Raw genomic sequence first — 5,000 nt, 5'->3', positions numbered from 1 at the left:
GACTTTAATATTGATATGCTATCGGAAAATGGCTCCTTTGCCAGGTCAAGTTATAACCTTTCGAATTTTTGCGAGCAATTCTGCTTGATAAACACAATATCTTCTCCACAGCTTTAACGAAAACGTTGTTGGATGTTATTCTTGTATCGCACCCTGAACGGTTTGTCTCTAGCGGCACTCTTCACTTATTGTTAGAAAACAAAGACTACCTGAAAAAAACTTTGATGAGCGGGCTTTTCTTTCAACCTTAAGAGACACTCCATGGGACACTGCCTATGTGTTTGATGAGGTGAATGACATCTGGTGCCACTGGGGAAGCCTTTTCAAGAAGGCTATTGATGATCACGCCCCAGCCATACGTGTGAACCTTAAATGTAATCACCTGCCGTGGATCAATCAGATTACTCAAAAACAAATGCGCTTCAGGAATTATTGCAAGAAGCAAGGAGCAAGGATGGCACAGTCGGTTAGTGTGCGGCCTTGCTGCAAGAGGTCCTGAGTTCGATTTCCGGATCTCTCATCCTTGTTTCGACTTCTTTCCTTTCCGTGTAGCTACGTTAGCTTTAAATACCCGTAAAATGGAGCACTGATGGAGAGGGGGGAGTAAAATGAGCGCACCGTCGAACTCAGGTTTGTCATGCAGTTGAATTACTGTTACGAATTATCGATGTCAAATATGGTTACTTTACTTTACTTTATCTGTATGGAAAATTTCGCCGATTCAAGTCGAGAGAAAATTGGAACAACTACCGTTTACAGCGAAACAAGGTCACAGCACTGAAAAGACAGGCTGTTAAAGATTTCTGCTGCGAAGCTGTGTCTGTCTCTTCTAGAGGCTCGACTGGTTTATTCTGGAGAAAACTGAGACCGCTTTTACCAAATAACAAGTCCAGGGATAATTTAAGTCAAATTTGTTTGCTTGAAAACGGCGCAATTAATATTGCTCCTGATCCCAGCGCTGTTCTGAATGAGTACTTCGCATCTCCTTCTGTTGACGAGTAGTCCGTTGACGACTTTTCCAGTCACATCAGTGTTGTTAATATAAACGCGATGGCTCCTAAGCTTAATTTTCATTTTCATCCAGTTAGCGAAGCCCATGATTGTTTCTGATATTCTCTCTAATCTGAACATAAGGAAAACAGCTGGTCCTGACAGTATACCATCTAAGCTGCTTAAAATAGCTACCCCCGTCATTACAGAACCTCTGACAAAGCTATTTAATCATTGTATTGTCGTCGGCGAGTGGCTTTATCAATGGAAACTCAGTAACGTTACTCCCGTTTACAAGAAAGATGACGAGACATCCAAATCAAATTATCGTCCTGTTAGTGTCATATCAGTGATACCGAAGGTGTTTGAGAGAATTAAATAGGATCAGCTATGTAGCGCATTCACTCCAATCTTTTCTGATAGCATGTCTTCCTACGCGGACATTCATGCTGTTCCGCCTTACTTAAGCTAACTGATGATTGGCGCCATGTTCTTGACAAGAAAAAAGATGTGGGAGTGGTTGCTGTTGACCTATCGAAGGCATTTGACTCGATTTGCCATAACTTGTTACTAGCGAAACTAAGAGCTTATGGTGTTCAAGACTCTGCATTAAAACTGATACAGTCGTATCTATCAGGCCGTCTTCAAAGAGTCAAATGCAATGGAAACGTGTCTGACTGGCTCCCCATTTGCTGTGGAGTGCCGCATGGGAGCCTTCTTGGCCCGCTTCTCTTTAATATTTTTGTGAATGATGTTAATTACTCAGCTGGGTTTTCCTCCCTACGTCTTTATGCCGATGACACGACGCAATATGTCTCTCACGAGTGTCCTGCTTTACTAGAATCCATCTTGACTCAAGACATAAAGAAATTAACCATTTGGTTCTCAGCGAACTATCTTCAAGTTAACGCCACTAAGACTCAATCAATGACACTAGGTAGTTCTCAGTATACTTACAACGTTTTAGTTGATGACTTGTCCATCGTAATTGAACCGACTCTCAACATTTTAGATGTAACATTAGATCGCGACTTGTCTTTTAAGCCCCATGTTACGATCATCCTGAAAAAAAACATACGCTATGATACCTGCTCTAAGTAGGATTAAGCACTTAGTTCCATCAAATACTATGATCTCTCTGTACAAAGCCTACGTGTTACCGCATATTGAATATTGTAGCCCGTTACTGCTTGGAATATCTAAATCTCTGAAGAATACCATCGAACGAGCCAACCACTACGCGATGAAGTCTTTACTTAACCTGGGTAACTCGGCTACCTATGATCTATGCTTAGCTATGACCGCTATGGACACGCTAGACTAAAGACGCATCGTAATCCTAACGGCCCAAATTACATTTCTCAGTTTTTTACACCTAGGATAACTAATTATAATTTACGAAGTACTGGCCTAAATGTTGTGTTGCCATCATATAACAGCCTCGTTATGCACAACTCATTTCTGTATCAGATTGCCCACATGTGGAATCAATTATCAGCCATAACAAAATCCTCGACCACTTTGGCTCAATTTTGTCCTCGTCTTAACGGTGTTGAATTTGCAGGGTGCCAGTGTATGAACTGTATATACTAACTATTCTCTTATCTTAATATTTGCACTAGTTTCTTTTTAAATTATCTTTTAATACAGTTCTGGATTCTTCTAGAATTTTTATTTTTTATATGTAAATAGTAATTAGTTATTGTAAATAGTCGTGCATTTTTAACATGAGCCATTGGGCAGCCTCTCCCTACGTTTGCGACTTTAAATAAAGTTACCTAACCTTACCTTAACTTACCTTACCATAACTGGTTGTTTTAGGTTTATTGAGGGACAGAATGTACTTTCCGCGAAGATCATGCATAAGAAAATTTTGAAAGCGCTTTTTGCATAGAGATGCAGAGCTTGACTTAAGTGGTAAGAGGAGACGTAACTTGCAAATATAATCTCAGTATTTTCTTATTTACATGATACCCTTGCTTGACAAGAACTTACGAAAGGCCAGTTTTTTCCTACAAGGATAACAGCGAAAGAAAGCACGACTTTGTTGCGAGTTTTCTAGAATAAAAACTTGTTCACAAATCAAACGTCTACGTTAACAGCACACACCAGGGTTACTCCTTAGTACCTGGCTAGTGATCTTCTTCTCACTACTTTTTGATCGGCCGCCCTTGTCAATAAAGCGTAAGAATGGATGGCTTATATATTCAAGGGAAAAGTTATTTTATCTGTCATATGGTAAGCACTGGAGTCGCAGATTACAAAGTGTGCGCATGCGCCCTTCTAAAGGTAACATACATACAGTCATAAGCTTTTTCCGAATAACTACAGGAGCTAATATCTTGGAGACATTACATTTTCGGCTGAAATACATAGCATATACAGAAACCTGCTAAATACATAATATTTAAAGATATATTCATTAAAAAGAAAAGCTGCTGTACAAAATGCGGCCCTGGATTCTCTTTTAAAAACAGTAAACTCATAGGTACGGACAAAATCAGGTAGCGCATCCAGCAACTTAGCTGCTACGTAAGAAAAAAGAGAACTAAGACCATAACTGGTTGTTCCAGGTTTTTTGAGGAACAGAATGTAATTTCCGCAAAAATCATGCATAAGAAGGGGACGGGAGAGGAAACGTATTTTTCATATAAGCAGAAAAAACCTTTAAAAAAAAGCAAAAAAAAAAACAAAAAAAAAAACCACATACTTTTATCAAGTAATAAGAGAAAATTTTGAATGCGTTTATTGCATAGAGATGTCGAGCTTGACTTTCTTAGTAAGAGGACAGGTAATCTGCAAATATAAATCTCTTTATTTTCTTATTTACATTATTATACCGTTTCTTTGACACGAGAATTACAGCGAAATGACAGAAAATTCGCGACAAAGTTGTGCTTTCATTGTGGTTTTCATATAAGGAAAGAAGCCCTTTTTTTCGAACAAAAAAAAGCAAAAAAAGTAAAAAAACACATACTTTTATCAAGTAATACGAGGAATTTTTGAATGCGCTTATGTCATAGAGATGTTGAACTTGACTTTCGTAGTAAGAGGACAGGTAATCATCAAATATAAATATCGTTATTCTCTTATTTACATTATTATACCGAAATGAAAGCACATCTTCGCGAATTTTCTATGATAAAAACTTGCTCAGAAATCCAAAATCTACGTTAACAGCACACACCAGGCCTACTCCTGAGTATCTGGCTAGAAATCATTTCCTCTGGCCGCGCTTCAGCCATTCGATGAGGGCCACTCTCGTGCTTCTTAAGTTGCCTCGCTCATGGCCAAAAAGAATTCTGGGTAATTCTGCCATTTCATGACAAGGGAAGACTCCCAATTCTCATTTTATAGTTTTTTTCATAAGTGTCGGGCCATCCAGTCCTACCAGCAAAATAACGCATAGATTGAAGGTTTTAGCTTTGAAAACTTGCCCAGATTGTGTCAGTAGGTCCTGGAATTCGTCCAAAGAAAGGCCAGAGAGACTACTTCACTCGTGAACCGCCATGTTTACAACAAAGCATTTTAGGCGTCCCAGTCTGCATGAAACTTTCTCTCGCCTCTGTCTGAGAAAAGACCAGACACGTACGGTTCTTACTTTACGTTTATGCCTATAAAATACACTGAAATGTCAATTGCTGGTACAAAAAAAAAAAAAAAAAAAAAAACCAGCATGTTAATTTCTTTTGGTAGGCTACGTATCGGAGAGTCAGAACATATACGCATGCGCGGACGGAATATTTGAACAAGAGAGAAAAACGCAGTACCTCCAGACATGGCGCTGGAGCGTTGTACCAAACGAGTCTTCCCGGGATTTCGGCCCGGCCGTGCGATCGCTCTTGGACGCAGTTGGCCCTTCGCTGCTCTCTGCTACCGACCTTGCCTCCCGGCACGGCATTGAGGGAGAAATATGTCGGCCCTAAACCATATGAGAGAAATCCCACGCCTACTCACAGCTCAAGACGGCCCTTGTCAATTTAGCGTAAGAATTCGATGGCTTACATCTG

Source organism: Montipora foliosa, chromosome 10 (genome assembly GCF_036669935.1).
Source record: "Montipora foliosa isolate CH-2021 chromosome 10, ASM3666993v2, whole genome shotgun sequence".
Lineage (NCBI taxonomy): Eukaryota > Metazoa > Cnidaria > Anthozoa > Scleractinia > Acroporidae > Montipora > Montipora foliosa.
Note: the sequence above shows the minus strand (reverse complement) of the source record.